This window comes from Schistocerca americana, chromosome 5 (genome assembly GCF_021461395.2).
Source record: "Schistocerca americana isolate TAMUIC-IGC-003095 chromosome 5, iqSchAmer2.1, whole genome shotgun sequence".
In the NCBI taxonomy this organism is placed as follows: domain Eukaryota; kingdom Metazoa; phylum Arthropoda; class Insecta; order Orthoptera; family Acrididae; genus Schistocerca; species Schistocerca americana.
In genome coordinates, this window is record NC_060123.1 from 24,897,888 (window position 1) to 24,911,372 (window position 13,485).

Consider the following 13,485-nt stretch of genomic DNA (forward strand, 5'->3'; position numbering starts at 1 on the left):
ATTTCTGTGAGTTTAATGATTTGAGTTGACTCATTAGTGTAGTGTTCACAGGTTACTACTTTACTGTCTAGTATGAAGTGCTAAAATTTACATTTCATAACGTTTTTTCATCGTTACTCCACCATAGATATGTACATCGCCTGCTTATAATGTGAAGTTAATGTGTCAAGGTGCTGAAAGTGTTTGCCACTGCCGAGCCAACAGCCCATTGATGCACTGCTCTTCCATTTCATTCAGTAAATGAAACTTCCTGGCAGATTAAAACTGTGTGCCGACCGAGACTCGAACTCGGGACCTTTGCCTTTCGCGGGCAAGTGGTCTACCATCTGAGCTACCGAAGCACGACTCACGCCCGGTACTCACAGCTTTACTTCTGCCAGTATCTCGTCTCCTACCTTCCAAACTTTACAGAAGCTCTCCTGCGAACCTTGCAGAACTAGCACTCCTGAAAGAAAGGATATTGCGGAGACATGGCTTAGCCACAGCCTGGGGCTCATTCTGGAAACCACACAGGAGATGCATATCGGTCATGTCCTCATAAGGAAATCTATCGATATTGCTGTGTATCACTGTTAACGCAGAACTAACATTGCCTAGAATAATCTCAGAGTTAGAACAGAGCAGTTATTGATTCAAGTCTGAGGCCGAAGAGTAATGTAGATATTATTGTTCTCAACACCGAGTACTGCGAGTGAACTGAAGATACAAACAAGGCACACATCCTACACCTCCGCATTAACAGTGTTTTGGAGGGTTTTCAGTGCAATAGAGATGCAAAGATAAATAGGGCCACAAAATCATATGAAATGCAGTTACTCTGTTGCTAGCAACCGGAGACCACTAGTCCACTGTAGCAATGTACTCAGAAAATACCCGCGGACAACATCCAAATTTTGTTGCCGGAGTTCGGAGTCACCATGAGCAGTATACGCAATGAGCCATAGCTCCATACGTTCTATCAAAAAAAAAAAAAAAGATGTCTACAATTGTCCAAAAGTAATTTGCTTTTACTCAACAGACGTAGTCAAAAAGGTAAAGTTCTTTTGCAAGAGAAATTCGTAAATCTCTATAAATTTCATCGTAACTACTTACTTATATGACCAGAAAAGAGTGCACGTCAGACGAGTCCACGTAATTTTCTTCTCATATACGCATTTCATTCTCACCTAGAAACCCCCTCCCACAGCCTTCAGTTCTTTCTGGAATCGAATTCCCATGTATAAAACAGATTCAAATTACATTTAAAATTTGTTGGAAATCGCTAAGGGCTCTCATTATCAAGCACTGGATGAGAGTGTTGTGGGTAGCTGGCTCTCAATTTCAAGTTTTTGGCACTTCTGAATGTTTATGGCATCATATCTCCAAAACTGTGTGTCGTACAATGATCTAGTTTTGCGTGTATATCCCGTGGTATATGTGGACAGCTACACTCGAAAAAATATGTTGCGAATAGAGTTAGCAGTAATGAGGCAATAAAATAAAACGTCGTTCCTGGTGCTGAAGTTTTTCTGAACTGACAACGAAAATATAGTAAAAGATAAACTTTGTTCCTATCATTATTCTGTACGGAGCGAGCCGCAAAAGTTTCGAATTGTTCAGAAATTATTTGTGAAGTTCATTGGAAGTTGCTAGTACTCCTCCTGTAAAATACTGGACGAATATAGTCTGAGCAACTTGCGCGCCATGAACTAGGCTACTTCAGGACATATACACAGTTTCTAAATTCAATACTTCACTTACTGCATTAAAACTTTAAATTAAGATTATATCTTTCAATGCGTTAATGTCACATATCCACGGAAACGACAGCAAAGTCGTAAGCGTTAATCAGAGCGGACGAGCTACGATGCAGGCATGCAGGGCCAGAGCACAACAGGCTTACATAAAATGCCAGATGCTTCAAGTCACGTAGAAGAAATCTGTTAGGCCTGTGGCGCCCTAGGGACGGTAGCCACGCTTAAGAAATAACACTCGAAGCCGTAAATATCATTCAGTGCGAGAGTAAGACAGCGTCTGTGGAAGGTGCGCGTATGTCATGAAGAGTCTATAGCAGGCCCAGGACATGTATTTACAACAGAAGCTTCCTTCACTCCACTCAGATTCTGAAATACAGTACGTAGTGGAGAGACAATGAGATGGTGAGAGCCCTTTAACATCACGCCATGTTAGGGACTGGTGGAGTTGGAGGGGAAATTGATTGAAAAACGGATGCAGACGCTCCGAGGGGCGAATCAGGAGATATTCATGGCAGTTGGAGACGACAGGATTTGAAGATGGATGGGGCAGAGACAGATCCTCGTGAAAGTGGAGAGGTAGCAGTATTGGCAGGACCAGCCGAAGTTATTAGCCAAGAAGGGCTGGTCAGAGTTATCTCCAGTTCGGAATAGTAAATGGAATTCTCGTTGGGCAACTGCGGACTCCGGCGTTTCATGTCGCGGGTGCAGTCGTAGTTAGTACTGATAGGTTCCTCTAAGAGGCGGAAAGGTGCTAGTTAGTCACCGTCTGTGTGTAAAGACGAATACAACTTACTTGGAGTTAATGTATACTGAATTGACAGTATTCTCTGAATAAAGTCAGAAGTTGTAAAACACCCAGTGTTAATCATTCAGTACTAACTCCAATCCCTAACTTTTGTAATAAGGAAATTGCAACACCATAGTCGGGTCAAGACTCGTCTATTAAGCCAATCGACTATTCGCCTATCCCCCCAAACCCTGTCGGCCAATCCCAAGAAACACGTTTCAGACACAACAATAATCACGCAAAATAATGAAAATTATTTATTTCCCTGGAAGCTGTTAGACAGCCAGCCTGCAACAGGAAACGTATGTTTATAGCCGTTTAGTTGTACAGATTGTCGTTCCAGGTGCTACAGATTAGCCTACACCGCAACCGTTGTGCCGCCGAACATTCTACGCAACACCCCATCGGTATGTCAGGAACCTTTTCGGACTTACTGTTTATTTCTCCAAAATATACAACCCTTTTCTAAAATCGCAACCTGGCAGCTACCCACCTGGTAAACTGCCTCACTTCCCTCAAATGACATTGCACCAGCTCTAGCTGCCTTTTCATTCAGTAAATGGCTTGAATCGAAACTGTTCTCCTAACCATTTAGAGCACTTGATTCTATTTCGATCCCGAGCTGACATAGGCTTAAAAGTTTGCCTGGCTAATATCTACAACTACCTAACAGCCAACTTCAGTAACGAACCAATCTACTAGTGCTGTAACTAAGAGGAGGCACCAAACCCAGGTATGAGTATTTATGTTACTGGCTAGGCTTCAACATCTGAAAGAGCGCTGCCGAAATGACAGATATTCAATACTGAAAAGTGGAAAGTTATTTTGCTCATCTCTTTCCATTTAATTTTTCGATAAATAATTGATAATATAAAAAGTTTGATTGATTAACGAGATTGTATCCACTGACTGCGTCTTCTTTTTAACATTCTCTTGTTCAAAGTGGTGTTGGCAATAATCATTGCTTTTGTGGGTGAGCTTCAGAACCGTTAAGTACTGAGGATACAGGACTGGAGATGCAGACTTGCCAATAGCGGCTTCCGGCGAATTGGGGGACACGGTCTTTCACAAAAACATCGACAGGGGAGCTTCAGGTATAGCGGGTCTCGTGTTGTTGGGGTGAAAGTCGCCCCGGCGAGCGTCATGCTGGGGTCCCGCCTATTGTTTCGTTTATCTCATGTTTCCGACCCGCACAGCCAAGCTGAAAGCAATCGCTGTGGATGGTGGAACTCTGCCAGTAGGATATTGGTGCATGGACCATGTTAAGAAAAGTGCATTAAGGAGAAACAGACTAGTGGCTAACCTCAAGTATAGATTTTTAGCTTTTCGCAGGACTTGGGGTGTGAGGTTAGCTACTGGGTGGGAGGACAGAGATTGGTGAAACTGATGTGGTGTCATGAGGTGGTAACAAAAGAAGGGAAGTTGAGCTCATAGTTTTCTTAACGTTTCACCTCTTCCTAGCGGGAGATTTTGTTAAAGAAGCAATAATGCCATTGGTAGACAAATACGTTTTACAGGACTGTAGGACAAGTTTTTCTTGGTGGGAAGAAAAAGGCAGTCAGTTCGTTACTGACTCAGAAGGGGCTTCATCATAGGGGTTGGGGCTGAACACATCGACTCTCCGGAGGCTGTGCTCCCATAAGGAAGCGCCGACTGGTGTACAGTATTCAAGTCCTTGGAAGAACGACTCTGCCGGATGGACTGGCCTAGCGGTTCTATGCGCTACAGTCTGGAACTGCGCGACCGCTACGGTGGCAGGTTCGAATCCTGCCTCGGGCATGGAAGTGCGTGATGTCCTTAGGTTAGTTGGATTTAAGTAGTTCGAAGTTCTAGGGGACTGATGACCTCAGAAGTTAAGTCCCATAGTGCTCAGAGCCATTTGAACCATTTTTGAAGAACGACTCTATCGTCGTACATCACAGTATCCGGATACAGTAACACCATTCGGCTCGTTTTATACTGAAGATTATTGTGACACAGCTAGCAGCTCTGGCATATGAGGGCGATCCGAAGTTCGTATTTCAGATTCATGATAGGATCTACTGTCCCTCATTCATCAGCACAGCGTCACGTGCATGGCCTTCTTCGGACTTCTGTTCAATTTGTCAGTCACTATAATGGGTGTGTATGGAGCTTAAGATAAATTTCATAAAGTCAGATGTAAGTTCAATGAAAGTACAAAATCCTCGAAGTTGCATTGAAGATTGATTTTACTTCAAATGGCGACCAGTTTTGGACTTCAGTGCATTTGAAACGTCCCCTTAGAAAAATTAGTGAATTACTCTGCTGGTAAACACCTTACGTTATTTGATTTTCAAACAGCTGAGCAAAACTGAACGTACTCAGACATTTCTGTCTTTACTTATTCTGATCATCACTAAACTGACACACAATAGTTTTAGCACAACGCAATCTGGCTTTTAATAATCCCTACAAAAGAATGGTCCTGGCTAACAATAACCTATGCCTTTCATGAATCACTTACCTCACAAAGATCTTCATTACTCGAACTACTGCAATACAGCGAGCGCCAATACTGCCAACTAAATAAAAGATTCAAACTACTGAAGGAACTAACTACTGATATGCATTGTTAGCAAATGAAAGATTTTGATAGAGAACAAACAATGTATTTACCTTAATAGTGTTCAAAAGTCATAATATATATAGCAGTTCATGACATCCAGTCCTACAAATTTACTGTCTCTGGTGGACACACGTCCAGATCATCCGCTCTCAAAACTCCGCCATCTCTCCCCCCACATCCACCACTGCTGGCGGCTCACCTCCAACTGTGCAACGCTACGCGCTGTTAACAGCCAACTGCCCAACACTACAACAGCGAATATTACAACAATGCCTACCAGCCACAGACTGCACACAGCACAGCCAGTGATTTTCATACAGAGCGCTAGGTGACGTTACCAACATAAAAACCTAAACTGCCTACTTACCCATTATCAAGCCAACCACGTAAGTCCGACCATAACAACTTAGTGTGTCTACCCTGGCCACATTGGTTGTATGAGTGGCTAAGTGCAAGGTACTTCTCGCATACGACAGTACAGTGCTGCGCGCAGCATACTGGAAGTGAGTGAGATTATTAGCAGTTCCGAATCCGAGAAACTTTGCCAAGCGATAGTTCCATTTTTCTGAAGCTCATGGTTAATTCTATTCTTTGGTAGTTACAAGACTGATTCACAAGTGTTTCCATTTAGCGCTTTCTTTTGTAATAACCCAAAGGAACCCTGGAAGATTTGCAAAACGAATAAGAAAATTTAAAGAAACTGAAAACCATAAAAATTATATTTAAAGCAAAAATAAACGACAAACAATAAAAAGGGTATTTACAGATAAGAAGCGACTAAAAAGTTCAAAACGAATGGCAGGATACTGGCCAATTCTGAAAGAAAACCTATTGCTGAGCATGACAAGAAAATGATTGACTGAAGTGGTCCAATGAAAACATAAAAGAAGAAGAAGAAACTAAAGGGATCATTCAAATCCTGTTTCATTATTACTTTTTTTAGTTTTATGATAATATACTACTTCCCCACTTTGAAATTCTTTAAGACTTGCTGATACGGCCGCAACATTCCATTGCATTAATAGTCCTTTTGCCCACAGTAACCCAGTATTGCATCTCAGGGGTGCGTCTGTATCAAGATTCAATCTGATTCAGTTAAATTCACTTACACACACGTGAGGTTTGGAACATGTGCTACTGCAATGCCTAAAGTGAACCCTATATGTCGATGGTTGCAATGTAGGAAATTATTGCAAACTCGTGATACCTAGCATTTCCCGGTCTAATACAGAAACAGGTAAATTCAGTCTTTTTGTGAAGTCTACACTCACTCCTTCAGTATTTATCAAAGCATCGCGTACACACTTAATTCATCAGAATGATAAAATAAGAGCATATGGACTATCAGACCAATTGTGTGATTGGATTGAAGAGTTCCTAGATAACAGAACGCAGCATGTCATTCTCAATGGAGAGAAGTCTTCCGAAGTAAGAGTGATTTCAGGTGTGCCGCAGGGGAATGTCGTAGGACCGTTGCTATTCACAATATATATAAATGACCTTGTGGATGATATCGGAAGTTCACTGATGCTTTTTGCGTATGATGCTGTGGCATATCGAGAGGTTGTAACAATGGAAAATTGTACTGAAATGCAGGAGGATCTGCAGCGAATCGACGCATGGTACAGGGAATGGCAATTGAATCTCAATGTAGTCATGTGTAATGTGCTGCGAATACACAGAAACAAAGATCCCATATTATTTAGCTACAAAATAGCAGGCCAGCAACTGGAAGCAGTTAATTCCATAAATTATCTGGCAGTAGGCATTAGGGGTGATTTAAAATGGAATGACCGTATAAAGTTGATCGTCGGTAAAGCAGGTGCTAGACTGAGGTTCATTGGATCCGAAGACAAAGGAAGTAGGTTACAGTACGCTTGTTCACCCACTGCTTGAATACTGCTCAGCAGTGTGGGGTCCGTACCAGATAGGGTTGATAGAAGAGCTAGAGAAGATCCAACGGAGAGCAGCGCGCTTCGTTACAGGATCATTTAGTAATCGCGAAAGCGTTACGGAGATGATAGATGAACTCCCGTGGAAGACTCTGCAGGAGAGACGCTCAGTAGCTCGGTACGGCCTTTTGTTGAAGTTTCGAGAACATACCTTGAAAGGTGGCTACACTGAGCCACAGCGCCAGAGATTGCGCCAAAGAGTATTATTCAGCCGCCTCCACTGGCAGTGCCTGTCGAGGACTCGTAATAGTCAGTGCTTGTTGAGATGTGAAGAGTGCTTGTTAAGAATTCGTAGCAGGGAGTGCTTGCTGAGATGTGATACTGAAAGGTTCTTGTTGAGATGTGGTAGTAGCGAGTCGGTGTGGAGAGATTGTAATGTTTAGAGTGCCTTTCATCAATATAAACGAAGGTAAAAAAAAAAAAAAAATTTCTTTTCTCTCTCATTATTTCAGTGTCCTGAATAATGTGTCATTACAGGTTCAGTCAACAAAGCATCTGGCTTGTGTTCTTGTATTAGAGTGTAATTCTGCTTTCCTTACGCAATTATAGTATTTCTATTTTTTTAATTACTTCAGTATAAAAGGTATTTGAAATTTCTTGTCTTGTTGAAGAAGAGCCGTGCCAGATGTGTACGTTGAGTCACACTCCCACACACAGAACAATTAAACTTGTGCTCTGGTTTCGTAGGTTTTATAGTTGCTGGGGACTTAATTAATTAATTGTGTTAACAGGAAATTTTCATTTCATTCTTTGTTGTTGTTCTATGCAGTCAGATTGCGTACTAAGACTAGTCAGGGCCAACCGTTTACGAGACACAGCGTAATCGGACATACAGCTACTAAAAACCAAAAATATTTTCATTTTTAATAATTAAGCCCCCATGCACGTGGCGACCGCTGCTTCGGATCGTCCCTTGGAATTCTTCTGATTGTAAAAATAGTACACAGTAGTATTGTTGTAGTAATTTGTAGTTTAGTAATTGTAGTCTATATTGCATGTGTAGATTTGGTAATTGGCATTCTTCTAATGGTATTTTTCAAATTTTTTTTTTTTGTTGGCTTGTCTACGGGTTTGATAATTTAGTGCAATTATTTCAATTGTTAGTTAATCGTGTTTGAGGGAAGCATATCGTGAGAATGACATTATTGATGATAAAGAGTCATCGTGTGTAATTTTCGTACAGTGACGAGTTTTGTACGATTTGTAAATGATTACGCGATCGATGAAAAAGGCAAAAATGATGAATAGCCAGAATAACGAAATTGTTAACATGGCGAACTCGCCAACAGAGGAAAACAGTGTCATGAATAATGTAGTGGAAAACAATTTAATAAGTAGGGAAAATAGTCCGGAAACAGTTCAAAATTTTTCACAATCGAAAAATTCTCAGATTGCGTGGTTAACGACAGAAGAAATGGAGCAGTTGATGGGTGCAATATTAAATTTGGGATCTCGGTTAGACTTACAAATGGGAACAATGGAGCATTTACGATCTGAATTAAAAACACAGATGGGAACAATGGAAACACGGTTAGACTCACTGGGATCACAAATAGGAACAATTAAAACAGAGATGGGAACTTTACGATCTGAATTAAAAACTGATATGGGAACAATGGAAACACGGTTTGGATCTGAATTAAAAACAGAGATGGGAACTTTGGAAACACGGTTAGATTCACGAATAGGGACATGTTTCAAAAATATGAAAGATGAATTAAAGAAAGAAATCAGAGAAGTACAACAGATTTTGAATGCTCACAATAATAGATTAGTTGCAGTAGAGATTACACAAGGACAGAGATTCGGATGATACAGCTCCATTACCATTCGCAGAAACCGAAGAGTACCAGAACATAAATAAACATGTTGAAAATCAGGGAAAATTTAATGAACGCGTCAAAAGGGAATTTGAGGCATTACGAAAGCAAGTCAAACAAATTGAAGGCGAAATCGTAGGAAAAGACAGCAAAAGAAATTTGGAATCACAGATAGCAGAGGGCTTTGAAGAAAATAATTTGTTTCATTTGCGGGATGCAACAAGAGAGCGCCCTGCGCGTGAACTTTACAATAATCGACATTCGGACTGGGACAGACGCGGTAGGTCTTTGTCGCCACGAGGCGAAAACTTTGACTATAAACACTTTTTGACTGTTCGGAAATTTAAGATCTTCCGTAACTCTAAGAATGACATACATCCATGTTCATGGTTAGATCAATTTACGTACGCACTTCCGCCAGATGTGCCACAAAGTCACAAACTAGAAATTTTGTGCGGCTATTAAAGTCCTCAGGGGATTCACTACTCTAAGTGAATATGTGCCGTAGCGAGCATAGGGCCCCGAGCTGTAGTGGTGCTATTTCTCTTTTAGTTTTCTGTACCGCTGCCTACTCTTTTACTATTCTTTGCATCTGTCAAAACCAACTCTTCGACTATCAATCTATCTAGAGAGTAAGTAAACATTAACCGGATATGACTATGTTACCCAAAAGTGATTTCGTAAATTACCGTTTGGACTTACTGTATCTTCAGCAGCATTCATTCGTAGCTTAAACGAAATTTTACCTGTTTATCTTCGTGACAATATTACTTCATATGTTGACGATATTCTTATTACTAAACATTCTTGGAGTGAGCACAACAAAATTTTGGATTCATTATTACGTATTTTTGCAAGAGTTGGCATTACAGTGAACTTGGAAAAATCTGAATTTGGTCGTTCTCAGGTGAAATTTCTCGGTCACATTATTTCTACAGAAGGTATTCTTCCTGATCCAGAAAAACTTGACGCTATTCGTAATTATGCTGTTGCTACCACAAAACGTGATGTTCGTAGTTTCCTTGGTGTCTGTAATTTTCTTAGACGCTTTGTTAGATTGGACAGTTTGGCAACACCTCGTTTTTGCGAACTATCTGGAAAGTTCTTTTTAAACTAAAATCGGTCGACAACTCTGTTTGGTTAGTTTATATTCCTGATGAGTGGGTTAATAAGCTGATTTGGTATACGCATTTCAGTTATGCACACTTTGGTCCCAGAAAATGCTTTCATAAATTACGGGAAAATTGCTACTTCAGTACCATGGAAAAACGTATTCGATCTGTTCTGGCCAAATGCAAATTATGTCAAAAGGCTAAGCCGCCAAAAATTTCTCACAGAGCACCGTTGTTTCCTATCATTCCAGTGAAGTTAAAGGACATGGCTGCAGTCGATTTGTTCGGTCCAGTGGTTCGTCCTACTAATGGTTTTTTGTACGTTTTCGTAGCAGTGGAGTTGACATCAAAATATGTGTGTTTTACACCGTTACGCAAAGCAACAGCTCATTCAGTTTCTAACGCTTTCATCAAACATTTTCTTAAAGAAGTGGGTCATGTTGATAAGGTTATATCAGATAATGTATCACAGTTTCGCTCTAAAATTTGGCTTCATACTCTACGGCGTCGTAAAATTAAACCAATCTTCATTTCACTTTTTCACCCTCAATCTAACGCTTCAGAGAGATGGATGAAGGAAATCAATAAATTGTGTCGTCTTTATTGTCATCAGAATCATAGAACTTGGGATGAGTATCTTCATATTTTTCAAAACATTCTGAATGAACTTCCTAATGACTCAACTTCTTTACCGCCTATACTGATATTAAAAAACAAAGCACCGACAAATCGCATATCTGAAATCATTCCTTTTCCGCCTTCACGGAAACTGCGGCATTCTGAGGTTGTGAACATGGCTCTACAAAATATTGCATCTGCGGCTGCTAGAAGAGAGAAATCAGCAAAACGTCCTGGTCGTTTAAAAACTTTTTCAGTTGGCCAGAAAGTGTTCATTAAGTCTCATCGTTTGTCTCACAAAGGAAAAGGCTTATGTCGCAAATTTTTTCTGCTTTATAACGGTCCATATAGAATTCGCAAAATTATTCATGATAACACTGTTGAAGTAGAAACTCTTAAATCACGACGCTCTAAGGGAATACATCATATATCTAACGTTAAAATTTTTGTGGAATGACATACTTTAGAGAAACTAACAGCTACATGTAAACATACAGAGAAGACAAGGATACCGCCGTGTGTTTTGGCGGCGGCATATACTCAAAGCAACAGTCAAGTCTGCGCGCCGCACAAGGCAGTCGTTGACCGCAAACAATTACTTCCTACGTCACGCGCCTACAGCTGATCGAGCGCTCAGTGCGAATGCACTGACAGCCGTAAACAAATACACAGTCTAATTTCTCCGACTAAATTCAGTATAAAGCTATAGTGAGTTGATGAATTATGTTATTAACGTTCAGTATTTTTCAGGATACGGTTCTATAAAATATTTAAGAACTTCAGGTAAATTCTGTGTGTCTCCGACGTTAAGAGAACGTGCTACCGAGAAAATTTCAGAAAGAATGTAATTTCCAAGAAGAAACTAATAAACTAAAAAAGGTAACTATTACTTGAGTTTATTTTTCAGGTAACATATTTCCACTTAGGTACGTACTTTAGACGTAATTTGCTGCTCGCAATTACGTGATTCATACTTTGTGCTAATTTCATGTTCTATGATTTTACTTGTGAAGCGACGTGCTTGCATACATTAACTGATTTTGACAATGATTAATGATTGAATAGGGTTGTTATTTGTATATATTATGCATCGCTTGGCTGCACTGCTTTTTCACTGATGTCATATTTTTCTATTATGTGCATGCTGTGCTTATTTATTTAAATTATAATTGTCACCTGATTAATTGTGCTAATGTGGTTAGGTATGTAAGTTATACTTTGTGATTTATCTGCTTTCGCCTTCATGTTTACTTATTAAGATTACATATGAACATTTATTTGCTTATGCTGATATGATGCTAATGAACTGTTTATTACATAAGATATATGTTTACTGCTATGCGTATGGGTTTCATATTTATACATTTCTGTTTGTTGTCATAACTACTCTTTAATTTGGTATATAGAAATGCTGATACACTGTGTACAAACATAGAGTTTAGGTCACACTATTGTATTAATTATAGATTGTTCGCTTGGCAGAGCCTCGTTGCAAGAATTGTGCTGCATCCACTTGTTGACATTCTGTTCACTACTGATATATTTACTCGCTATTGCATGTTTTGCTTACGCTCAGTGCCTTATATTTTTAAGATAAGAAAATGAACTGCTATAATTCGACGAACGACATTAGTACAAGAAACTTCATAGAAGTCACATGAGCTGAGGTTTTATGGAAGCTGTATAAATTTATGCTAATAGGAAGGAAGCTAACGACATGACATACCAAAACTAGGTTTAGACCATTGACAGTTATTACACTGCATTTTTCGTGAGCGGTTGAAATAGGAAGTGACACTTGACACAAGAAATACTCCACATGTTTGCTTCTGCCATAATTCTTGAAGTGGTGTACACACTGTAAAATATTATGATTATTCACACTCCGTAATCGTACTTAATTACTGAGAGTTATTTGAACTAAAGACTGTTAGAGGTCATGTATGCATTTCTTTTGTTTATAATTCATAATGAGTGGAAGATTTGGGTCAGATGGATTACACAGAGGTTGTGTATTGGCAATGTGTCTTCGGATTGTATAGGATGATGAGGTTTTGCATTAGGATTTTATCTGTACTTGTTCGAGGAGACTGACTAGAGGAAAGAGTTGTTATGGAAGTGAAATGATATTGGTAATAAGGTTTATATGTATCGACGTATTGAAGAGGTACTATTGAGGTATTATTGAGATTATATGAAGTTGATGATTATTGGAGTTTTTGTGGACAAGAGGTAAGGTAAATGATATTGATGATAAGATTTATATGTATCGACATAAGAGGTATTATTGAAGTATTGAGATTATGTGATGCTGATGATTATTGGAGTTTTGGTGTATAAGAGGTAAAGTAAGTGAGGAGCATTTTTTTTTTTTTTTTTTGTTGGTCTATATGGAACAAGGAGGATGAAGATAGCAGACTAGAACACTAAAGTAGAAGGAAGATTGCCTACACACACTTGTTAAATCAATAAGCAGTACATTTTTTTTTGAAGAGAGAAAGCATTTGCATATCATGGCTCACTGACAGTTGTTCAGCAACCGTACATTTTGATCTGGCTTGGCAAACATTGGTCTTGACATGATGACTATGACGTTGACTTAACTATTATTGACTGTTATACATTGCTGCCACTACTACTTGATACACATGATGAACATCAAATTTTGACAGAATTGCATTTACACAGTTAACACTATTCAATTACACAGTAGTACTTAATGTGGATGAAAGATGAGTGAGTGTGTTTTGTGTGTTTTCCTTTCCTAATCCTACTCATCTATCTCCTAAATATTATTTTATTTGTATGTAGTGGCTTGCACTGACACCCATAAATATTATAGGTTTACTGATATTTGAGTATTTGTAATAGTT